Genomic DNA, 25,621 nt, shown 5'->3' with positions numbered 1-25,621 from the left:
GGGCATCATCTTTCACATTGTCACTCAGCACCTTCAGTGCAGTGACACAGGGAAGTCTTTCAGATTTCCCAAAGGTTTAAATACATTCTCTGGGATAAACTACTGTTTCCCTGAGCAGTAAAGTGAAATTGACTTTACTTACATTTGTAACTTTCGGGACTCTGCACAAACACTATCTTACAATAGGGTGCTGGAGGGGTTACTTAGTATCCCCTTTGTCTAGCTTCTCATGTAACATTTTTCATGTTACCCTTGCCTCACTGAATGGCTGGTGGCAGTGATTTACTTTTAACGGTAAAGCACCCATGGGTGCCATTTTTGTCAAAATAGCCCTGTTTTTTTTTTTCGCCATTTCTTTGTGGAAAGGTCCTTCTTAAGATTTACTCTGCGCGCCAAATGCACACCACAGTAGTTGAAACCAAACCATTTCCACCAGCCAATCAGTGAGAAAAGGGTAACATATGAGAAGCTAGACAAAGGGGATACTAGGTAACCCCTCCAGAACTCTATTGTAAGATAGTGTTTGTGCAGAGTCACGAAAGTTACAAATGGAAGTAAAGTCAATTTCACGTTACTGCTCAGGGAAACAGTAGTTTATCCAAGAGAAGGTAATTACATTTTTGGGAAATCTGAAAGAATTCCCTGTGTCACTGCACTGAAGGTGCTGTGTGACACAATGTAAAAGATGATGCCTACGGAGTTTGTCACACTCAACAACCAAAAGGAACACAGAGTTCAAAATCACAATAAACTACATGGGCGAGTGGGGGGGAAAAGGGTCTCACACTCTCCAGGTTAAATAAATCAAGTCCTCCGAATCCAGCAACGTTGCTGAGGTTCTCTAAGGTGGAGGGAATTAGCACGAGAGAATTCTTCCTAACACAGGCCCAGTAACATCTGAGCATGACCTGCTACTTCTTACACAGACTGGGCTTCTCCCTTGATTAGAAGAAGTCAAATATGATACCATTCCAAAGACTCCAATTCATCAAAGCAGTCCTGGATACTTCCTAGGGCAAAGCCTCGCCTCTCGAGGTGAGAGCTCATCACATTCTGCAGATGGTAACAAAGTTCCAGAATGCCCAGCATCTGCCGGCCTTCAATTTTCTGAGTTTGCTCGGCCTCATGGCTGTTAGGAAAGGTTTGAGTGCAGTACCCTCTGGGAACACTACAAACAACTATGACTGCAGGTATAGGCAACCCGACTTTTAGTATAAGCTTGTACTACACAGTTTTGGTAGCGTGTTAAGCAAACAGGTTTATCTCAAGAGGGGAAATGTGAGCTGTAGTGGAGTTGCACAAAGATTCACAGTTCCAGGTATTCAAATAAACCAATACACAAGGTTTCTTGCATACAAAATTAATAATTTATCAGTCAGTTATAAAGCCTTCTTTAGAAGGGAGCAATAGAATAGTAACTCGCATATATACATCAGTACTGTACATTTTGAGTTCCTGAATCAGACAAGGCCCTTTTGGGCACAGACACAACCTACACCCACAGGTGACTTCAGTAACAAGGGTGCTGGGGACATTAATACCTTAATGTTGGCATTCAGAATACTCTTTAAAAGTTGGTAAAAGGCAAAGGTTATTGCAACAGAAGAGACCACAAATATTCTTAAGCAGTGCAGATACATTTAGAGTACTCTAGAAGAGTCATTCAATTGAATAGGCTAAGCCAAAGCCAATGGGCAAAAGCCTTGGCTAGGATAAAGCACTTCTGGTAAGTAATAGAAAGGTTTTTGCACAAGTTTTTAGGAGTCTTTGATGAAAAGAAGAATCAAATGTAGGGCAACAAGCTGATTAGATTTGAGTTGTGGAAGTTGCAAGCACTTCTACAGTAAGAGGTAAGTTCTCTTTTTTTACAGTACCTTGGTACAGAAGAAAAGATGCAGCTGTTGACTTCTGTTCCTGTGCAGCACTGCAGATCTCGCTGTTCATGGGCCTCGGTTGTGGGGACAAGAGGGAGGACATCGGGGGACACCTGCACTGCACCGTCACCGTCAACTGGCAGACGTCAAACTTTACTTTCAGTGGCTGTGTCGCGTTTCAGCTCCTTGCGTTACAGCAAATAGCAATAAGCGCGGTTCCTGGCTGTCAAGGTGGACTGTCCTCACTTCTGGGGTCCCGCACTCTACTGAGGGGGCTCCGGCTTGGTCACTCCTGCTTCGTGGGAGTCCGGAGGATCTTCCAAAAGTTTTAGACCAGCTTAAAAGTAACGCACACAATCTGGTGTCCCCTCCCTGGCTATACGGTTCCTGCAGCAACTCTGAGGAATTTCATCCAGCTCCGAGACGGGTGTCCAGGTGGCTTAATTTGGAGTTGGTCCCACCAACTAAAATGGAGAAGTCGTCCTTGCAGGGGCTTCTCTGTCGATGCAAACTTGGCAAGTAGTCACTGCAGCAGGGCTTCACCGGGCAAACCAACGGTCCAGGAGTTGCAGCAGGCGTCCTCTTCAAGCTCTTTTTTGGTTCCTTCGTCCAGTGGCCGACTTTGCCTTCCAAGCCAAAAGACTCGCCTTTTATTCATTTCTCTCCCTTCATTCCATACTAACTGTCAATCAACCAGCAGGGTGGCCGTCCTTGCCGGACAGTCAGCCAGCCAATCGGCACAGAGTGCATTTGGGTCTCCTAGGAGACTAAGCGCAGGGAGTTTCGGGCACCTCCCTCACTTCCTGCCTACCCCAGGCACTCTTGACCCAGAGGTGGGTTTCAGTCCAGAAACCCTGCCAAAGGCAAAATGAACAAAGAGACCAAACTTGGTTTGGCGCGCAGAGAAAATCTCTAGAAGAACCTTTCCACAAAGACATGGCAGAAAACAGAGACCGGGGACCATTTTTGCAAAGATGGCTGGACGTCATTTTGAAAAGATGGCACCCACGATTACTTTGGTGGAGCCGCAACGGTCGCAGTAAATGCAAACCTAGGTAGTTAAAACAAAATCGCTGCCACCAGCCAGTCAGTTGAGGAAAGGGTAATATAAAAAATGTTACATGAGCATTTAGACACAGTGTATACTAAGTAACCCCTCCAGCACTCTATTGTAAGATAGGGTGTGCTGGGTATAGCAAGTATAATACTAAGTAAAGTCAATGGACCTCATTCCGAGGCTGGCGCAAAGGTATTACCGGCACCGGTAAGGACACAGGTGCCGGTAATCCCTTTGCGCCCTATTCCGAGGCCCCTTTGCGGGTCCCGCTAAGGCTGCCTGGTTTTACCAGGTGGCCTTAGCGGGAGCCGCAAAGCGTCCAGGGAGCAAATGACGGTACCGCAAATTGCGGTACCGTTATTTGCACATTCCCATTGAGCACTATGGGGGCTCAAATGGGAGTGGGGAATGGTATTTTCAGCAAAGGTCCGACTAGACCGGTAAGTCCCCATTGAATGAGGGCGGACTCGGTACCGTTATTGGAGGCAGCCATGGCGCTATTGGCGCCATGGCTGCCTCCAATCTCGGAATGAGGCCCAATTTCACTTTATTGCTCTGGGAAACAGTAGTTTATCCCAAAGAAGGTATTTAAACCTTGGGAAATCAAAGACTTCCCTGTGCCACTGTACTGAAGGTGCTGTGACACCATGTAAAAAATTATGCCTATGGAGTTGGTTAGACTCCATAACCAAAAAGAAACGGAGGTAAAATTCACACAAATACATGAGAGTGGGGAAAAAGGGTCTCGCTCTCTAGGTTAAAAAAATAAATTCCTCAAAATCCAGTTAAGTTGTTGGGGGTCTCTAAGGGGGAGGGAATTAGCACATTTTTTTAGAATTCTCCCTAACAATGTCATCCTGCATTAATGTGGTGCCAGAGGCCCCTTCAATCGGCCCTCAGGACTCAATGGTTCCAATTTCCGGGGAATGTCATATCTTTTGCAGGTTCCGGCCAGAGTGGCTCAAGATCTGCTATGGTGGGCTTGCAAGGACAATATTCTCACGGGAGAATCTTTTTGGCAACCATGGCTGGAGATAACTGTAATGACGGACGTCTCACTCACAGGGTGGGGAGCGCACACCAACGATCTTACAATCAGCGGTTGTTGGTCTCCATCAGAGTACAAACTACACATCAACCTTTTGTAGCTGAGGGCAGACTGGCGCTGAAGGCCTTTCTGCCCTCTGTAGGGGCAAAGAATGTCCTGATAATGACAGACAACACAGTGGCCATGTACTACCTCAACAAGAGAGGAGGCGTAGTGTCACTACCACTGTGCAGAGAGGCAATGCAGCTCTGGTTCTGGGCAATACAAGGATTCTCTGTCAGTAGTTCACCTAGCCGGATGAGCAAAACACAGCGGCGGATGCTCTCAGCAGGCAGGGCACAGTATCCCACAAGTGGGAACTAGCTCCGGAAGTCCTTCAAAAGATCTTCACCCTTTGGGGAACCCCACAAGTGGATCTGTTCGTGACCAGAGTCAACAGGTAGTTTGAACTGTACTGCTCAAGGGAATTTCCTCCAAGAGGAGCTCTAGGAGACACATTCGTAGTGGACTCGGAATTTCCACTCCTATACGAGTTTCCTTCAGTCCCTGTGATTGCTCACGTAATCAGGAGGTTGAGAAAGTTCAGAAAACCATGATCCTAATTGCCCCGTATTGGGCCAGGAGGACATGGTACCCAGACATTCTGGACATGTGCATCTACCCTCCACTACGTCTTCCCCTAAGCGAGGATCTTCTCCCGCAAGAGGACGGTCGGGTTCTCCATCCAGAGGTCAAGACACTCAGCCTTCAGGCGTGGTTTCTGAGAGGCTGAGGTATAAGGATTGGGACCTTCCGGACGACGTAAAGGAGATTTTGCTTTCGGACAGAAGTCCAGCAACAAAATCTTTGTATAGTGTTGTCGGAACAAGTTCCGTAACTGGTGCAAAGATAAGAATATGGATCAATTTCTATGTGGTACACCTGTGGTACTTTCTTTCCTATTACATTTGGCCAGTCAAGGCATTCAGATTGGTACAATAAAAGGATACTTGTCTGCGCTTTCTATTTTAAGCGCTCCTCAGAAGAGGTATCTTAATTTAAAATTCCATTGATTGTGCAATTCTTAAAGGGTCTAACTTGTACCCTCCAGTCCCTTTTCAAGTCCCTGTTTGGGAACTAAATCTAGTACCAAAATTCCTTGCATGCATTCCTTTCAAGCCTTTGCATTCTTGTCCGCTAAGGCTTCTCACTTTGAAGACAATCCTACTAATGGCTATTACATCAGCCCGCAGGGTGAGTGGGTTACAGGCTCTCGTGTTAGCCTCCTCACACCATCTTTTATAAAGACAGTTATACTTGAAGTCAAACCCTGAATTCTACCAAAATAGTCTGACTTTCACTTGTCTCAGAAGATCACATTGCCATCTTTCTATCCTCCCCCTCATGCAAGTAAAGAGGAAGAAAGGCTCCGTAGGCTGGTCCCAAAAAGGGCTCTCAGCTTTTACATTTCCAGGCTGGCAAAATTTCGGCAAAGTGACCAACTTTTCATTGGATGCACCGGCCCCAAATCGGGTTTGGCAGTAACTAATCAGACCATATCCAGATGGATAATTCTAGCAATTGGAGAGTGTTGGACTGGCAGGTGAAGAACCTCCACATGGGTTTGGTGCTCATCCTACTAGGGGCATGGCGACTTCATTGGCTCTTCAGAGGGTTGTCCTGGTGCAAGATATTTGTGCTGCGGCCACCTGTTCGTCAATACACACTTTTGTGAAACACATTATTTTTTTTTTTGTAATTGTTTTTGGTTTAATCATTTAAAATCTTTACAAAATCCATTTTTGTTTTTGTACACTACATATATAAAATAGAAGAAAATACAAAACGTACTAATAGCTCATTCAATCGATCGCTCCGCAAAAACATTACAATTTAAAAAGTAGTAACAAAAAGAAGAAAAATTAGGACATTTGAAACTGAATTGAAGTCAACAAACGGCGTTAATACATGATATTTTACACATTGTAAATTTGGATTTGATTATCTGTAAAACCTTTCATTTAGACACATAGATGGAAGAGAGCAAAATAAGCTTTTGCTGCAGACCAGTTGTTAGTCATGATATACTTAGTTGTACAGTCGATAATGCCTCAGACAATTTACCCTCAATAAGTGCAAGTAAGTCAATCCGTTTCAAGCTAAGTCGTTGGAGGTAACCCTCTATACATCGTTTCCACAATGATTCCCTGGCAGTGTGGCTTTTGTTCAAAGAACACAAATCAAAGATTTGAGTATGAGGTTCCTCCAAGAAGTTACAATAAACCACCAGGTGTTTCAAAGTTTCACTCATCATCCGACACACAAAAACGACATATACCTGAACCCATTATTCCCTGGCATCTATACCAATATTCAATTCTCGCAGTTTCGCAAGTTGGTAATTGGTATAACCTAAAACGGAGGTATGTTTTTCTTGCAGTTGCTGAGGCGAATTGAATTACATATTTTGGTCTATCACCCCATTTCCTCCAAAATAGATTGTATTCATAAAAGGAGGAATGGGTCCCCATCAGGTCTAACATGATGCACCAAAATCTGAGATTTTTTTTCTTTTGGCTCGGCAAACACATACTCATTGACTCCGGAGTTTCATTGATCGCTTTAAGAATGAACTTCAGTTGTAAAGTGAGTTTATTCAGGGAGCGAACGTTGGGGTCACCAAGAATTTTGTTGAGGTCCACATATAAAGTATTTTGTGGAGGATCAAGTATTTTGATATAGTTACTTAAGCTTCTCCAATTTCGTTTTACTGAAAGTGGTAGCAGGTTAATCTCATGGCATAACAATGCATTAGGAATGGATAGTGCTAAACCTAAAATATTTTTCCATAATTTCCCCTGTAGGGCATCAAAGTCATCTGTTTCAAAGCTACACATGTCCAATGGATATAACAAGATGGGTTCTACTTTGAGTAAGTAGAATTTGATAAGGGGGGTGTAGACAACATTTTAACTTTGATTTAAGAAAGTCTTCCACATGCTCAGCGAATAAGAATCTTAAGTGGATAGCCTAAATAGCGAATCAGTGGGGCATACACTATCAATCCCATTAAGTGACCAATCAAAACGGGTAGGTTTCCGTTTGCCATCAGCAAAAATTAAGAGATATGATTTAGCAGGATTTGCTAGAAGATTGCGTTCTTTTGCAAATTCTGCAAATAGATCTAATTTTTTTTGCCGACCAAAGGGGTTCTGTCAAAGAACAGCAGATCGGCGAAGCCTATCCAGTCCAATATGATGGAGCCGACTTTGGCTGGAAAGGCTTCTGCATCATTGTTATGACTCCGATTAAATGAGACAACAATCAAAGGATACAGACTGGTAGCCAAAAGGATACACTCGTAGCTGTTTTAGAAGTAACGGTTAACCTGAAGTAGACCGATGTCCTGTCAAGATAGAACCTTCCAACCAATGTCACTCTCTGACTAATAAAACCTACAGCCAAAGAGTCATTGGTGGAAAGGGCGTGTATGGCAACAAGATTCACCAGGCTGTTGATCAGCACAGCCACAGGTAAGTCCAAAAGTCAGAAGGTAATCCAAAAAGAAACAGCCAGGAAGTGAGTTAGTAGAGGTATCTAACCCGGGCAGAACGAGGGCCACACTAGAGTCGGGTTGGTGCACACAGGATTGCGTCCATTAAGTTCAGTACACTATTCTGTATTGAAAACAGGAAGGAGGGTGGAGACCTTGTTCCATATAGGTAAGCCCTTTTGTAGTCTTTTAAATAGAGGTTTCGTGAGAATTAGGAACTTGATAAACATCAGAAAAAGAAAACAGAAGATTTAGCAGTAGAGGAATACTGCTATAGTAACAGCTGATGACAAAGTGAAGAGTAAAGTAGCCAGATAAGGAGACTTGCTCAAAACCAGATGGAGGGAGTGAAGAGCTCTGAAGCGTAGTAGAATCCGGAAGGAAAGCTGCAGGGTAGCGTGTCAGCAGGCGGCTCCGAGGGACCTCCGAGCGGGAAATTGCTGACAACGCCGCAAAGGAACGCGGAAAAAGCCACCTCTCAGAGCGGAAACTGGATCTAAGGAGAGTAAGCCAGGAAACTTGCCACAAAGGCTGGTAAGCTCAGAGTCAGCTTAGAAAACAAAGACTCCAAGCTCCGGAACGCTGAAGAATTGGAAAACGTTCAGAAGCACCGCGGGCTTGAAGGTGCCGTGTTAAATACGTGTCACATGACCAGTACGTATTCACGTTGCCAATCCAGTTCCACCTAGAATAATCACGTGATTGGAGCCTGCGATCGTAAACAAAGCGAATGCTCCAGTAGAATTAACACCGTCAGCAAGTGCATAAAGGCACGTACATGGTAATCAATAATGACGTTTCCCAAACAACCTCCAACGTGTGTAGAATGGCCTGGCAGATCTGAAGGCCGAGTGTGCAGGTAAGAGGGGGCGTTTAGGAACCAGAGACGTGCTGGGTGAGCGCGAGGCGACAGGCAAGACAATCATGCCATGATTCATCAAAACCTAGGAGGCATAAGTTAAATAATACTGCCGCCATATTGCACCCGTTTGACCCTCATTTCAGTAGAAATGGGGTTAGTGAGTGCCCCCTCGTGATTCTATCGAATGCGGTAGTTGGTGTTTTGGTGAAGTTGCACAATAAGGGCTACCAAATAGAAAGGAATGCCCATTTTTAGCATTTTTGTCCACAGAATCTCTCGATCATGCTGTCAAACGCCACAGTTAGATCTAAGCTGGCCATATAAACAGGCCCAGTTTTTGATTGAGAAGTTTGGGCCTGAAGGTGAGAGAGAATGGTGGCGTTTAAGGGGCAGCCTGTGATGCTGGAAATGCATCGGAGGGACAGGGCCTCTGTATCCTTGTCCTTTACTGCTTTTTATCGTGTGTTCTGTTGTGTTTTCCGTGCAGGAGTTCATGTGGGACTCCTGGCGGTGCAACTCTTTTGGTTTGGTGAAAGGCACACATGGGTTGGGGGTACAACCCTGTGCCCCTAGTGTATGTTTTTGGGCACCTGTGGGTGGCCTGCAGAGCAGGGTATGGGCTGGTGGCAGCTCCATGCTGAATTTGACAGGTGTGCAGAGTATCCTCCATTTTGGGATACCCCGGCCCTGCCATTGGGATCAGTTGATTCCTGATGGAAAGCAAGATGGCCCCGGTGGCCTCTTGCTTTCTATTACCCATTACCTTGTTTTCCCAAAGTCCTGGGAAGCCCTGACTCTGTCCCTTCCCCCTGACTGGCTGTTGGGTGGAAATGCCATATATGGTGGTGTTGTGAAGGCCCGGCCAGACTAGCTGGAGCCTTCCCGGTGATGTATGTTGTGGTACCTCCTGTGGGTGGGACCTGGGTGAATAGAGTGTGTGACGAATATGCATTCTGTGTTGTGGATGTCTAGTATCTGGTGGTTGACACAATGACTGAGACAGCCCTGCTCGAAAACGGTATGAATGCAGCTTGGAGTGTTGAATTGCTCGGCACTTGTCCCAAAACACATAACTTGTTGTGAGTGTCTGGAGAGAAGTGAATGGCCTGAATACCTCGTGTGCCTGATTGGCTGCCTGCCTGCATGAATGCCCGTAGTCGTGATTGGATGCTTGAGCGTGACCCAGCGGAATGAATGGGAGATCAACAGTATATCTGGGGACCTCTCACTGCTATGAATCGTGTTCAGAAGCTGAAGTCCACTACGAGTAGTAACTGGAGTAACTGACGCTTGACCTTGAAGCCCTGCTGAACGAGAAGAATTGCTGTTGCGCTCCTTCACAATCTGAAAGCTGCTGTGCCTCCAAGGACTGACCCAGAGAGGACCTGGTAAGGCGCCCTCTTCCCGAGCTACGAAGGACCATTGTGCACAGCTGATCTTTGCCAAAGCTCCCTGGTAGATAGACCTATGACCGGCTGTCGACCCGATACGGGGACTGCTGCGGAACTCCAAGGAGAAGCACTCAGACTGTTGTCCGCCACTGTCGACGACCGCTGTCACTGACCGGAGCCGCCGTGCTCCTGTTTGCCTAAGAACTTCAAGTGATCATCGGACGCCCTCGCCTGCATCGTCATCCGCTTGACTCCCGCTGGAGAAGGCCCGACCGTTGACGCGCCGAGGAGCATCCACCGGTAGGTTTCCCGCCACCTAAGGACCACAGAGACGCTGACGACTCGACGCCCTTGCTGGGCCACAGTTCTCCATCTCTTTGCGGTCCAGAAGTATCGTCACCAAGGTGCCCCGCACGCCTCTTCCTTGCAGGACGCCAACGCTCTGTCGTCGACGAGCACCGCTAGGAACGAGGCTGTCACTTCCCTGTCGTAGTTCCACCTGTTCACCGTCGGACGTTCGACGACCCGTGACTCCCGCCTTAAAGGGAGGGCACTCAAGAAGGGCCGTCAATTCCCTGACACCGGACGCCAAGTTCCCCGACACCTCTCGACGATCCGTGGCTCCCGCCTGAAAGGGAGTCACTCAAGAAGGATCGGTCGACGCATCGTCGGAGAACTCTACTCCACCAAGTACATTGCAGGGATAAAATCTTAATAGGTAGAAGTGAGACTATTGAACATATGGACTGGGCTTGTGCTATATATCTTATTTTACAGGTTGCCCATGTTGGGGGAGCGGGGGAGATCTCCACACAGAACTGTGTCTAGGTAACGGGGTCAGCATTCTGCCTATTGTTTCAACCATCTTATGTCCCTGCCTATCTCTATTGCTGGTTTCCTCGTTATTAATCTGACATTTTAACCGTACAGTTGATGCACGTTAATAAGATTCGATAACATTAGTGCTACCACTTTAGAATTGTATATATTTATCATTATTGACTTCAAGTACAAAGTGCGTTATTGTGATTGTGTACATACCTTTGAATATTAATTATATAAACACAGTTTTTTCAGTAATAGTGTGTGGACATTCCTTTGTGGGGGTTCGGGGACTACAGTGTACTTAAGAACCAGCCCGCATCACCTCCTGAGAAGCTAGGCCTTGATTGCTCGTCCATTGCTACCTTATATAGAATCTTGGCTGGGGTCTTCTACCATATAGAGAGCAGAAGTACAGACACCCCCTACCAGTCTTTACACAGCCAATTTTTTCTGAAAACCCACCTGGCAAGGTGAAAGTAGTACCTGTTGGTCGATATGTGATTGCAATGGATGCAGCAGCAGTAAAACATTTTTTTTTGAGGAGGCATCAGTGAGTGCAATAGGACAATAATTGGTAGGAGAATCAGGGGGACCCTTTTTGTAAATCGGAATGATGTGAGCTGAACGCCAAGAAGTTGGTACTATACCAGTATTGAGAATCAAATCGAAACATATTTTCAGAATTTGAGCCCATAGCAGTGGATCAGATTTATAAACACACAGGGGCAAGCAGTCAGGTCCTGGAGCCTTTGAGTTCTTTAGTTTCCCTATAGCATCAACAATATCAGTAATGGACCATATAGATTGCATGCCTGGTTCCAGCTTCGGTTCGCCGCCTCTGAGCGAAACAAAACGCTTTGGCAGCTGATATGTATCGTTTGTATAACACACTCATACCTCCACAGTAATTACAGATTCCACCATAGTAGCAGTATCGGAGATCAAGGAACGCAGAATGGCCCACCCTTGCCTAGTATCATGTCTAAGGATATGGTATATCATTTGTTGATTGTCCACATAATACAACTCTCTTCTCATCCATAATACTTTATTTTTATAGGTCTGTTTGATTTTTCTTATTTGTTCCGTCAATTCTTCCAAATGGACGTATGTTCTTAATAAATGCCTAAAGTGAATTTTTTTTCTGTTTTACGGACAGCAAGACTTGGATTAAAGGAATGAGCATGGCGAACATATGATTGGGCTTGCATCTTTCTGTCAATTGCTAGCCTTTTTTAGATGAATTTGAATTCGGGAAACATTCCTTGCTTCTACGTCCATCAGTGTAGGACCCCCCCACACCTATCCTGATTACAATTTCACTGTATTTTAGAAGTTTACAACAGTCTGGAGTTCCATCTCACTGACAGAGACTGACGGTCGGGTTCAATCAGAGTTAAAGAAGTTTCCTCAGAGAAACGGGCAAATGGAATTTGTAGCACCAATTTAATAATCGTATGATCACCCAGTTCCGGGTTGATTACGGTCACAGGAGTAGAATACTGATAGAGCCGTGAGGAAATAAAAAAAAAAAAAAAATCAATGAGCTGCTAACTTCTCTATTCAAAGTATAATTATAGGGCTTTAAAATTATAGAGGGGATTGCATGTCCCATTCTAGAAAAAAAATCTATCAACTTTTGCCCGTTTTGCCTGGACAATTCAGAGTGTTTCTTCTCAATAGTTTCTGGTTGAAACACGCCGTTGTAGTTAAAATCACCACTGACAATAATTCTCACTGATGGATTTGCAACCAAAGCTACCTCTAATAAATGGTTCAATTCATCAAGGATGGAGTGTAAAGCAGTGGTATGCTTGTTCCAATAGGAGCAAATCAGTAAAATAATAGATGGATCCTCGTCAGCAGTCAATTGGGTAGCCAATAGTGCATCAGAACTGCTAACCAGTTTGCAAGAACATTTATAAGCTGTATTAATCAGTATGGCTAGGCCACACAATGGCCTTTCTAGAGAGCCCCGATTTGCCAGCTGAGTGAAGGCAAAGTAGCCCTCAACAGTAAAGTGCGTTTGGTGCATAGTATCTTGCAGAAAGATATCCGGATTTGACTGTCTGTTGTGCCTGCACCATGTTTTAAAGTTATTAAGTCCGCAAGAATTCCAAGAAATTATATGCAAATTAGCAAAGTTCAAACTGCGTACCTGATTGCTCTGTACGAGGATCCATCCATGGCAACCCCTTAAGTGCTGACACACAGGCCATAAATTGTTTCATTGTGTTATGAATTTTAGGAGAAACACCATGAGCAGTCACAGAGAAAGTGTCCTCCACAAGCCTGGGGGTGGGGGTTCTCCACATAGCTTGTAGCATCCTCAATTGAGGTAAACGGGTAAGGCAGTAAACCAGTTGATTCAAGATCTTCCCTTTGTTCCCAAATAAGCTTCATTATAAAGGGAGAATTAAATTTGCAAATCATTCTATTATTATTTACAGATGATAATTTTACCCAGTCGATGTCATTAGAGCTTATAGTACGTAGGGCTGGAATATCCTGTAAGATAGTGAGCAAAAAGGCTCGGTGCAACCGGGCTGTACCATGTCGAGTTGGATCACATTGCCAGCCCATCAGGATAGCAGATTTGAGCACATTAGCCGAATGAGGGGAGGCGATGCGTGGTGGTTCATTCACTTGGGCGCCGCTACTCACCACTGGGGGGGCCGTCAAAACCTGTCCATTTATGAAACACTATTGTTTAGATTCCACCTCATCCCAAGGCAGTCTTTTTCCTAAGGCCGTTCGACATATGGTCCATGAGTAAAATTAATTGATACTCCCTCCTCCAAATTTTCACTGTCTTGCTCATCTGAAACCAGTACGAGCAGGCTCTCAGCAACTATAACCAACTATTGCAAGCATTCCTGAATCACTTGGCAGCATCCTAAAACACTCCAGTAAACCGGACACCAACTGTCCAGAGCTGCCACCCCCTGGACCTTGATCCTGCCACGACCCAAGTACGAACCCGCCATATCCAATGTGCTACAAATACTACACAACTAAACCAGCAAGACCAAAAGAAACTCCTTCCTGGGTCCACCACTCCCCCAGGTCTCAAGACTTCCACTCCTGAGCACGAAATCACCTTCTGCATTGCACACACCCGGACAACGGGCCCTACTATACAAAAGGCAGAAACAAATGACAGTCCGTCCTAGTACACTGGATGGACATATAGACGTATTCAAGCTAAGCCAAAACTACTCCATAACCACACCCACCGGGGGAAACGCACATGGAAGAAGCACCACTTCTCCAGCATGGGGTCTGGCATGGATTCACATGCTCATGAATATTCCCCGTCGTCAGGCTGGGAATCCTCGGTAAAGAAAAAATCAGTATCAGTTTCGTTTCTGATCTGTCTTTCGTAGTAGTAACCAATCACTGATCTCTGCGTCATACTGACCACAGCCAATGACTGCCCTCTACCTAAGCCCAGCCTCTGGCAGCCATCTTCAGATTTTTACCGCACGTTCAAGTGTTGGGATCCTCGTGCTATTGCTCTCGAGCGTTAGTGCTATTTTTTCACGTTTTTTCTCAAAACATTTCTCTTTTTTCGGTCAAAAGAGCCTCAAGCTCCGTTTCTTCATCCGATCAACGGGGACCCTTGTCGGATTCGTCTACGCCCCTCAAGGGTGAAGATTTCGTCGAGCCACGCTTTTGGAGGACTCCAGAAGTTTCTCAGGCCCATCTCGGACATGGCCCAGGAGAAGGGAAGCTCGACGCCCGGAAAGCTGTTCAGGGTCTGCCCTGGATGCCAGCTTCAGAATGTCTTTAAGGAGGACGAACACTCCCTTTGTCTTTACTGCCTACATGAGGACAAGACGCACGTGGAGAAGGACTTTGCGGTAATATGTCAGAGCGGACCCTGAAGGACCGCCATCAACGTCTCGCCAACTGGCTGGAAGGGAAGAGCCCGTCAGGCGAGAAGAAGTCCGAGCGGTCTTCTAAGACCTTTGAGGGTGCCCCGGCGACAGGGGTCCAACAGAAGGCCAAGCACCGCGAGTCCACTGGCACCGGGAGCGCCGAACGGTCGGGCTCTACAGGCGCCAGGCAGGGCGCATCCTCCCCGGCGCCATCAACCACGAGCCAACGCTCGGGCTCGGGTAAGAGGAAGGCCGAGCACTCGGCGAAGCTCCTGGAGAGACCCCGGTCGAGCTCGAAGGCCCCATCGGAGGGGGAGCGAGGCGGTGACCCTCCCCCCAAGGAGAAGGCGGTGAGTGCACCTAAGGTGGTGAAAGCCTTAATCCATCCGGCCAAGGCCTCTATTGAGACAGTCGCGGCGGCCCTGGCTCAGCCTGTGGAGGCTACACCAGTGGTGGCGACCTCGGGGCTCAGTCTCCCTGCCACCGCGGAGAGAGTCCTCTTTCATGCCCATCGACAGGACCCCCGTGAAACCTCCGACAGAGAAGAAAAAGGGGTGTGCAAGAGGTCGTTGTGGATTCGGCCTCAACCTCTGAGGAAGAGCTGATCGAAGTCTTAAACCACGGCGTTGGCGTGGAAGAAGACCAGCCTGTCGGGAGGGACCCCGACGTAGGAGACGACGAGAACGTCGAGGGTGCCGACGGGGTTCCTGACCGCCCGTCGGACTCCCCTCAACCAGTGCCGCAAGACAACTCTGCAGCCATTTTGTTGGCTATACAGTCCTTATGCTAAGAACGAGACTGCCGTTACCACCAGCGGAGGAACCGCTCCCGACGGGGGACCCGGAGCCAGGCCCTTCTGAGAGCCCTCCCCCCCAAGAGAAGAAGGATTCATCCTCCACCTCCTTTTCAGCCATCGCGCCCTGTTCAGCCCACATCCCCGTCCACGACACGTGGGGATGATACAGGGACTGACACGGCCGCGACGGGTACAGACGACGAGGTTTACGACGAGGATCTCCCGTCGTCACCTCCCACCCGGGCTTCCCCGCCCAACGAGATTGGATCGTTTCACTCCATGATCGCCAGGGCATCCGAGCTTTTCCAGCTCTTCCCGGAAGAGAAGAAGGAAGGCTTCCTTTATCAACGGCGCGAGGCCAAGAGGAAGACGGTCCTCTCTGTTACCTCTACTGGACGATATTTGGGATGAGGGCCTCACCCTCCTCAAGAACCCATCCACGACGCCGGCTAGAAGGGATCGGTACGAGAAGAAGTACCGGGTCCCGGACGCAGCCCCCTTGTGCCTTCGGGCACAGCCGACCCCAGACTCGGTCGTCTCCGCGGCGGCCAGGAAGAAAGCGGGGGTGGAAGGGCGGCCTCTACGTCGACCTCCCCGCCGGATGGCGAGGGAAAGAAATTAGACACGATGGGACGCAGAGTCATCTCGTCTGCAGCGACGACGATTAAGGCGGCCAACGCCTTGGCTATCGTAGCTCGCCACGACAGGGAGTTGTGGTACAAACTGGCCCCCCTGCTGGACTTCCTACCAGACGACAAGAGGGCCGAAGCCCTAGAGATCTTGCAGGAAGGAGAGGTGGCGTCGGACCACGCCATTACGATTGCGACGGACATCGCCATCACTGGATTTCGCCAGTTGGGCAACGGCGTGTGCCTTAGGCGACGAGGATGGCTCAAGGCTACTGACTTCCGTCAGGACGTGCAGACCAGAGTCTTGGACATGCCGTTCGACGGAAACAACCTGTTTGGGAAAACAGTGGACGATTCCCTACAAGCCATCAAGACGGACACGGAGACGGCCCGTGCTCTTGGTGTTCTCCAGCAACGACGGCCGCCCTTTCGGAGCGGCGGAGGCAAACAGGGTGCCTCCAAAGGTTCCAGCGGCAGATTTTCCACCTACCGTCAAGCGGCCCATTCGTCGTCACAGGAAGCTTACAGTGGACGAGGCAAGTCAGGCGGACCCCGCCGTCGTCGCCAAGGAGGACAAGGCGGCAAAGCCTCGTCGAAGCAGGACTGAACTGGCCGTGGGGTCGGGCCCCCACCGAAGCACCCCGGTGGGAGGCCGGCTGGCGAGCTTCGTCGGCGTGTGGGAGTCCATCTCCACCGACCGTTGGGTGCTGGACGCCCTAGCTCAGGGTCACGCGCTCGAGTTTCTAAAGAGGTTCCCTCGCGTCCCCCCTGTGGCCAGGAAAGAACATCACGTCCCTCAACTTCTCTTGGAGGTAAAGGCGATGCTCAAGAAGGGCGCCATCGAGCTCGTCCCAAAGAGGCTTCGGGGCTCCGGAGTTTACTCAAGATACTTCCTCGTGAAGAAGAAGACAGGAGGATGGCGTCCCATCCCTGACCTACGACGACTGAACAAATTCATCAAGGCACAGAAGTTCTGGATGGTCACCCTCCAACACGTCCTGGGTCAGCTGAAGGAGGGCGATTTCCTGTCGTCGTTGGATTTGGAGGATGCCTACTTCCATATTCCCCTCCTAAAGGGACACCGAAAGTTTCTCAGGTTCGTGGTCCAAGGGCGTCACTACCAGTTCAGAGCCCTTCCCTTCGGATTGAGGTCGGCACCCAGGGTGTTCACCAAGTGCCTCGCACCGGTCGCGGCGCAGCTGCGCCGAGAGGGGATCCACGTCTACCCCTACCTGGACGACTGGCTCATCCGAGCGAAGACAAAGGAGCTCGCCGTGGAGCTCACGGCAAGGACCGTCCAACTACTCACGGACCTGGGATTCTCCATAAACTACGGCAAGTCCCACCTGGTGCCCGCGCAAGACGCACTGTTTCTGGGAGCGAAGCTCGACACAGTGTCGCTTCTGGCCTCTCCGTCGGAGGAAAGGACGAGGGCCATCTTGGGCAAGGTGCAGCGGATGTTGGTCGCGGACGCGGCCAGGCTGAGGTCCATCAAGTCCCTCCTCGGAATGATGTCTTCTTGCATTTACCTCATCTGCCTGTGCAGGCTCCGGATGCGCCCGTTGCAGGAGTTCGTGGACGCGCGCTGGATCAAGACGACGGGCAGCTTCGAGGAGAGGATCACACTCGACGAGAGTTTCCGACGAGTGATCCGGTGGTGGGGCCACCCGCGCGCATCTGACGGCGGGCATGGACTTCCAGACCCCCGGCCACCAGGAGACAGTGACCACGGATGCCTCCCTGGAAGGGTGGGGAGCGCACACTGAAAATCTGCACGCGAGAGGCCTTTGGCTTCCGACAGAGAAGTCCCTCCATATCAACGTCCTGGAGCTCCGTGCAGTGTTTTGGGCCCTCAGGTCCTTTCTTCCATCCCTCAAGGGCAAGGTGGTGAGGATCTTCACCGACAACACCACCACCACCATGTTCTACATCAGGAAGCAGGGCGGAACCAGGTCCCCAGCCCTGTCCAAGGAGGCGCAGGATCTGTGGCATTGGGCCGTCACCCAAGGGATGTTTCTGGTGCCGTTTCATCTGGCAGGGATAAAAAACACCATCGCCGACTCACTCAGCAGAGAGTTGCGCTCGTGCCACGAGTGGGAACTACGACAGGATCTAGTGGACCGCCTCTTCCGACGGTGGGGCACACCCCAGATTGATCTGTTCGCGACGGCGACAAACTCCAAGTGCCGGAGGTTCGCCAGCAGGTTTCCCCAGCCGAGGAGCATGGGCGATGCTTTCTCGTTCCCCTGGGAGGGCATGTTTCTATACGCGTTCCCTCCATTGCCATTGCTGATCCGGCTCATCAACCAGCTCAAGAGGTCACGGTGCAGGATGATCCTCGTCGCACCTGTGTGGCCGAGGCAGATATGGTTCCCGGACCTTCTGGACTTGTCAGCGTCCCCGTCAATCAAGCTGCCAGTGGACGCGGATCTTCTCTCCAGGGAAGGAGGCGCCATCCTCCATCACGACCCGAAGTCGCTGAACTTGCAGGCCTGGCTCCTGCAGCGTTAATTTGGAGGATACGACATAACGGCCGACTGCAGAGAGGTTCTTGCAAAGGCCAGGGCGTCCTCAACTCTTAAATGCTATGGACACAAATGGAAGAGGTTCTCTGTCTGGTGCCACGCACAGAAGATTAACCCTCTACGGATTACGGCTCCTCAGGTACTGCCGTACCTTCTGACGCTGGCCAAGGCTGGACTGGCGCACGCGTCCATCAAGATTCATCTTGCTGCGATCTCCCGATACACCAGACCCACGGGGCGGACGTCTTTGTGGTCTCATCGTCTGGTGAAAGAATTCATGAAGGGACTGTTCAGATCGTTCCCGCCAGTGAAGGGTCTGGCCCCGGCGTGGGAGCTCAACGTGGTGCTGACCAAGCTCATGGGACCTCCGTTCGAGCCTCTGCACTCGGCTCTGTTGAAGTTCTTGTCGTGGAAAACAGCGTTTCTTGTGGCCATCACCTCCGCATGAAGAGTGGGAGAGATCCAGGCCCTTTCCTGCAAGCCCCCATACTTGACTTTTCACGACACGAGGGTAGTGCTCGGGACGCACCCCTCCTTCATGCCCAAGGTGCCGTCGGAATTCCACCTCAACGAACCCTTGGTGTTGCCTGTTTTCTTCCCGTCGCCTTCGTCGCCGGCCGAAAGGACTTTGCACTCGCTGGATGTGGCTAGAGCGCTGAAGTTTTACGTGGACCGCACGAAGTGTTTTCGGAAGACGTCACAACTTTTTGTGAACTTTGGACCTGTCAATCAGGGGAAGGCTCTCTCAAAGGCTTCCATTTCCAGATGGCTCTCCGGCTGTATCATGTACTGTCATCGGTTGGCAAACCGACCGCTGCCTGGCTACCACGGCGTTCCTATCTGGTGTGCCCTTGCTGGACATCTCCAGGGCTGCTACGTGGAGGTCGACGCACACCTTCACGAAATTTTACTACGTCGACCGGGATTCCAGGGTCGGCCAAGCAGTGCTGCGCAATCTGTTCGCCTAAGGTGAGCCTGTTGAGGTAAGAATTGCTTAATGTTGAGTTTGATGTAATGCTTAATGTTGAGCCTTTGCCACCTCCCGTGGTTGTGCATGTGTGTACTGCTATGTATTCTTTATTCATGAGCATGTGAATCCATGCCAGACCCCATGCTGGAGAAGGAACAAGTTACTTACCTGTAACTGTTGTTCTCCAGCATGGGTCTGGCATGGATTCACTTGCGAACCCTCCCTCCTACCCCTCTGCTGCTCTTCACTTGGTCATACTGCCACTTCACGTGCTACCAAATCTGAAGATGGCTGCCAGAGGCGGGGCTTAGGTAGAGGGCAGTCATTGGCTGTGGTCAGTATGACGCAGGGATCAGTGATTGGTTACTACTACGAAAGACAGATCAGAAACGAAACTGATACTGATTTTTTTCTTTACCAAGGATTCCCAGCCTGACGACTGGGAATATTCATGAGCATGTGAATCCATGCCAGACCCATGCTGGAGAACAACAGTTACAGGTAAGTAACTTGTTCCTTCACACACACCTACAGCACTCCACCCAACAACATTCACCTCCACTTTACTTTAGATTATTTATAATGCGTGTCCTGGAGGCATACGGGCGCTGACAAAGCAGTAGATGTTTGTGGCTGAGGGAGGGGGCTTAAACTGGCAGTTTATCTACAGAGATTTGTTGTTAAAATGTTTCTTAAAGCACTCCACATAGACAATTTCTTAGTTCAAGGGGCAAGGCATTCCATACACCCCTTCCCTTTGTTAATAAAAAGCTGCAGCATGGGTAGAAATAATTATGCACCACAGTATGTAGATGAGGTGACCAGACTTCTTATGCTTGTTAATCTGCTTAGAATCACATGCTGTGCATATGGTCCCGACATCCAGTGGTAACCATGGAGTATTGCATCTTGTCTTTGGAGGATCGAAAGGGGACGTCGGCATAGGTGTGTCTAACACTATCCCTACCGTGACGTGTAGTGTAACCAAAATCCTTCACGTGCGGAGGCCTTTGTTGATATTGACTTTGTTGATATTCCCGTTAAGTCACTTCAACTGTTGAATCCTGTGAAATAACGCCAAAGACTGCTGCAGACTTTCGATGCCTGTTGATCCCGGCTGCGCTGCCTTCTGGCCGGCCTACACAGTAGGGAGAGTGGAGTCGGGGTGGACATATTCTTTACAAGTATGCCTTTCCTCTTTCACCCTCTCTGCTCCCTGGGTTTTGTCATCGCTGTAATTGTCTTTCGCTATGGAAAAGACGCCATTTAGATTTTGTCCCTCGTGCAAAGGACAGCCTCGTCTTCCCCTCCAACAAGAGGGTCCAAAATATGCTGTTTCAGATCCCTCAATATGTGGCCGGTCGAGAGGTGACGATACGCAAAGCAAGGCTCTTGCTAGGGATGATGGCGTCATGTATTTATTTGGTACCTCACGCGCGCCTGCGGATGCGCCCAATGCAAGAGTGGCTCAACAGCCAGTGGTGTCAGTCCAGCGGACAATGGGAGGATCTAGTGGTGGTCTTGCAGGCCTTGGTTCTCTCGCTACGGTGGTGGTCGAAGGAAAACCTGGTAATAGGGAAACCATTCGCCACCCCCGCAGTGGAAGCCACTCTAACCACAGACGCATCCCTCACAGGATGGGGAGCTCACCTATCCCATCAGACTGCTAACGGAGTTTGGACTCCGAGCGTAGCTTCCAAGCACATAAATCTTATTAGAGCTACTTGCGGTGTTCAAGGCACTAAAAGCCTTCCAGACACACCTACAAGGGAAGACAGTGATGGTCCTCGCGGACAGCACCACAGCCATGTACTACCTCAACAAGCAGGGGGCCACTCGCTCTCCAGGACTGTCCAAGCTGTCCCAGAACATCTGGAAGTGGGCTCTCAGACACATGTTCCTATTGTCACAACATGTACCAGGGGAACTCAATCTGCTAGCAGACGAACTCAGCAGAGACTTCCCTCTGCCCCCAGAGTACGAATGGCGGTTGCACGAAGACATCGTCTTCGACGTCTTCACACAATGGGGCTTCCCAGAAATAGACCTGTTCGCAACTCTGGAGAACTCACAATGCCTAGATTACGCCTCCAGATACCCACAGAACCGCTCCAAGGGGAACGGTCTCTGGATACCATGGTCGGGGAAATTTGTTTACGCTTCCCCCCCCCCCCCCCCCCCCCCCCCCCGACTCCTCTGCTGAACAAGATAGTGCACAAGATGCACCAGGAACCAGTCACCATGATACTGATAGCCCCGATGTGGGCCCGCCAACCATGGTTTGCGCACCTGATGGAGATGTCCCTGTCCCCACCAGGGAAACTGCCCTGCCCGTACAACTTGCTGTCACAGGACAAGGGCAAGACACTACACCCATGCCCACAGAACATGAACTTAGCAGCCTGGCTCCTGAGGTCATAGAATCTGGCCATTTACAACTCCCTCAGAGATGCATGGACATTCTCAGAGAAGCTAGAAAACCCAACACTCGCCACTGCTATTCTAGCAAGTGGAAGAGATTTGTCATCTGGTGTAGAGGTAAGAGCATCAGCCCAGTCCACTGCTCACCCACACAAATTTACTGGACTCAGGTCTAGTGTTCAATTCTATTAAAGTCCATCCAGCGGCACTTTCTGCATACACCACGTCTCAACTTAAGGTGTCATGGTGGAAAGTCCCAGTTATCAAAGCATTCATGGAGGGGGTAAAGAGAATACACTCTCCGATAGCAAACCCAGCTCCCGGCTGGGACCTTAATGTGGCACTTACCAGGCTCATGGGCTCACCCTTTGAACCCATGCACAAGGCAACTCTTAAGGACCTCACTCTTAAGACTGCTTTCCTTATAGCTATCACCTCCATTAGGAGAGTAAGTGCACTACAGGCTCTTTCTATTCTGGACCCCTTCGTAACAGTTCACAAAGATAAGGTGGTTCTACGCACACACCCAAGGTTTGCACCGAAATTCATATCGAAATTCCATGTCAACCAGTCAATGGTACTACCAACGTTCTTTCAAAAACCTTCCAATTTGGGAGAAAAGAGCCTGCATACACTCGATGTGCGCAGAGCTATCATGTTTTATATGGAAAGAACTAGGCCACTGAGAAAGACTAATCAGTTCTTTGTCTCGGTGGCAGCAGGAAGAGAAGGAGATGCAGTCTCAAAGTCCACTATATCTAGATGGATTGTTCAATGCATCACTCTCTTTCTCTCTTGCTAAGAGGGAACTACCCTTCAAGCCAAGCGCACACTCTACTCGAGGCACTGGGGATCCATAGCATTCATTGCAAAGTTCCCCTTGAGTCCATTTGCAAAGCGGCAACTTGGAGTTCTGTACACACCTTTACAGAACACTACTGTCTAGATGCTCACTCTAGATCTGATTCCCAGGTGGGACAAGCAGTATTAAGACATCTTTTCTCTACTTTTCCTTCTCACAACCCATCTCCAACTCCGGGTACTGCTCGCTAGTCTATGCACAGCATGTGATTCTAAGCAGATTAACAAGCATCAGAAGACAATGCATTACTTACCGTAAAAGCATTTCTGGTGGTTGGATCTGCTTAGATTCACATTAGCCCACCCTTCCTCCCCGCTCAGATGGAAGGAACATAGACATCTTTCTACATCTCTCTCTCTCTTTTCTGTACTCACTCACGTATAGAAGGCTCCCTCAGGGCAGAAAGAATACAAACAGAGGGACCTCGACGCGTGTGGGGTTGTGGGTACACTGCACGTCACTATAGGGATAGTGTTACAGACACGCCTTGTCGACGTCCCCTTTTCGACTACGAAAAACAAAATGCAATACTCTGCAGTGACCACTGGATGTCGGACTATGCACAGCATGTGAATCTAAGCAGATACAACCATCAGAAATGCTTTTACGGTAAGTAATGCATTGTCATATGTACAGGTAAAATTATTTACAGGCAAGGGATAGGTAAAATGTTCATATTATATTCAATTCAAATCTATGCAGTACAATTCCAATTATTATTTATAAGGATAGGCAACGTCAATGAGGTGTGTGTAGAGTTGTGTTGGCAGTAGAGAGACTACCTAGCCTACAGTCAAGTTGAGATGGGTGATCTTTCTAAAGTGTAGGTAAGGTTGGTCTACTCTCAGCTCGTGGGGCAAGGAGTTCTAAATTTGAGCAGCCTTCACGGGAAAGCTATTGCCACCAATCTTGGTGAGCCTAAATCTCGGTACCACAAGGCAGTTTGTATTACCTATTCTTCTTGGCCTACTAGAGGTTCTTCTCATCAATTTGTCTATTAAGTAGCTAGTTGCAACATTGTTTAAGGCTTTGTGGGTCAAGGGGGATAGTTTCAACTGTATGTTATTGCAAGTGGAAAGCCACTTGTATTGATGTCTAGTCGAGGCAGTGTGAACTCTTTTTTTTGTTCATGCCTAGTGCGGCTCTTATGGCGTTATTTTGCAAAATGTGTAACCTCTGAATGATTGCTTTGTTAGCACCACTGTAGAGAGCATTGCAGTAATCTAACCTAGAGAGAATTAATGCTCTAGCCAGGATAATGCAACTTTCATTTGAGAAAAATGGCTTACCAGCTCTAATAAGCTTACATGTGTAGGCAGTGGTAGAGTCCAAATATTTCACTTGTTTATCAAAGGACATGGTGGAGTCGAGGTAGAAGCCAAGGGTTTGTACCTCCTTGGATACCTTAATAATCTTTCCATCCATGGTAAGTGAAGTGTTTGTGTCCTAATTTATTTATGTTAGAGTGAGTACCTAGAATTATCAACTCTGTCCTGTCATTCAGGCATAGACCGTGGGTGGCTATCCATGCCTGGATGATGAGGCATACCCTATTCACCAGTGCCAAGTCCTTACAATGATCCCCAGAAAGCGGGAGGAGAATCTGTGCATCCTCTGCATAGTTAGTGTAGGTGATACCCAGAAGGTCCAGATCATCGAACAAGGGTTTGGTGAATATATTGTATAGGGTAGGGGCAACGCAAGAACCCTGAGGTACACCACATAGGATCGGGGTGGGGTCCGCCGATGGGGAGAACACCCTCATGGTTCTCTCGCTCAGGAAAGACTCTATCCATTTGATAGCCTCAGTGGAAAAGTGGGCTGCTGAGTCCAGGTTCCTGCAAAGGACCTTATGACCCACCAGGTCAAATGCAGCTGAGTGATCAAGTAATAAGAGCAGTACTGTCTTCCCTTTATCGCTCAATTTATCAATCTGTGTTTTCAAATCAATCAAGGCAGTTTCTGTCCCATGTAGAGGGCGGAAGCCAGATTGTCTAACCCCTAAAAGTTTATGTAGCTCAAGGAACTTTTAAATCTGTGTATAGGCTATTTTGTGAAGCATTTTCAGTAAAAATGATACCGTCGTGATGGGGTGGTAGTTGGTAGAAATAAGTGGATCTAAAGTTTACTTCTTTGGGAGTGGAAGAACCCAAGATTGTTTTAAATTGGCTGGGATAGTGCCAGAGGAGAATGAAGCGTTGGCCAGTTTAGAGATAAATGGGGAGAGGTCTCTGGCAGCATCTTTTATGATCTGTGCTGGGCAAATATCTCCTTTACATTTGGATGGCTTAAGGGATAAAATGTTTTTTTCTACCTCTTGAACAGATGTTTTGGTGAAACAGAATCTGTTAGTCTGGGCAGTTGGTATATAACTAAGTTGGATGATATTAGTGGAATGTGGTAAATTCAGAGAATTTTGCTTTAGTTTTCTTTTATTTTGGAGGGTGTTCATTTTATTAGCTAGTGCTTGTTCAATATCTGAGCACCAGATCTTATTTCTGTTACATATGTCAGGTGTAGAGATTGGGGATTCAAGTTATTTTAGTATGGTAAATATTTCCTTCATACTAGGATTAGATTTGGCAATGCATTCATTATAGGAGTTCCGTTTTGCCAGGCAAACTTCACTTTTATAGTGCGCAGAGGTGGTTGTTAGTTTATTTTTGTTCTCAGTGGGTGGGCATAGTCTCCAGGCCGTTTCACACTTTTTCAGTAGACGAAGGACCTTTAGTTGTGGGGTGAACCACTTGTTAAGGTGGACTTTAGGTTTACTTGTTCTTAGTGGAGCAAATTTTATCCAATGTGGGAAGCATGATTCTGTTGTATTCATGCACCAGGGTACTATGGTCAAGATTGTTGGGCAATGCGTTTAAGGTAGGGAGGAAGCAGGAATCACTTTGTCTACCGTGGTGTTCTTTTTTGTTTCTAGTTAGACAGGGTGGAGCCTT

The 25,621-nt window shown here is 48.3% G+C and overlaps 1 protein-coding gene across 3 annotated transcripts in view; it reads left to right on the top strand.

The window, feature by feature from the left end:
* ZFR (zinc finger RNA binding protein) overlaps positions 1 to 25,621 on the top strand; it is a 1,119,848-nt gene that overhangs the window by 508,173 nt on the left and 586,054 nt on the right. The window lies entirely within an intron of this gene.

Source organism: Ambystoma mexicanum, chromosome 6p (assembly GCF_040938575.1).
Source record: "Ambystoma mexicanum isolate Mex_15411 chromosome 6p, UKY_AmexF1_1, whole genome shotgun sequence".
In the NCBI taxonomy this organism is placed as follows: Eukaryota; Metazoa; Chordata; class Amphibia; order Caudata; family Ambystomatidae; genus Ambystoma; species Ambystoma mexicanum.
Note: the sequence above shows the minus strand (reverse complement) of the source record. Positions and strands in the feature narration are given on the sequence as shown.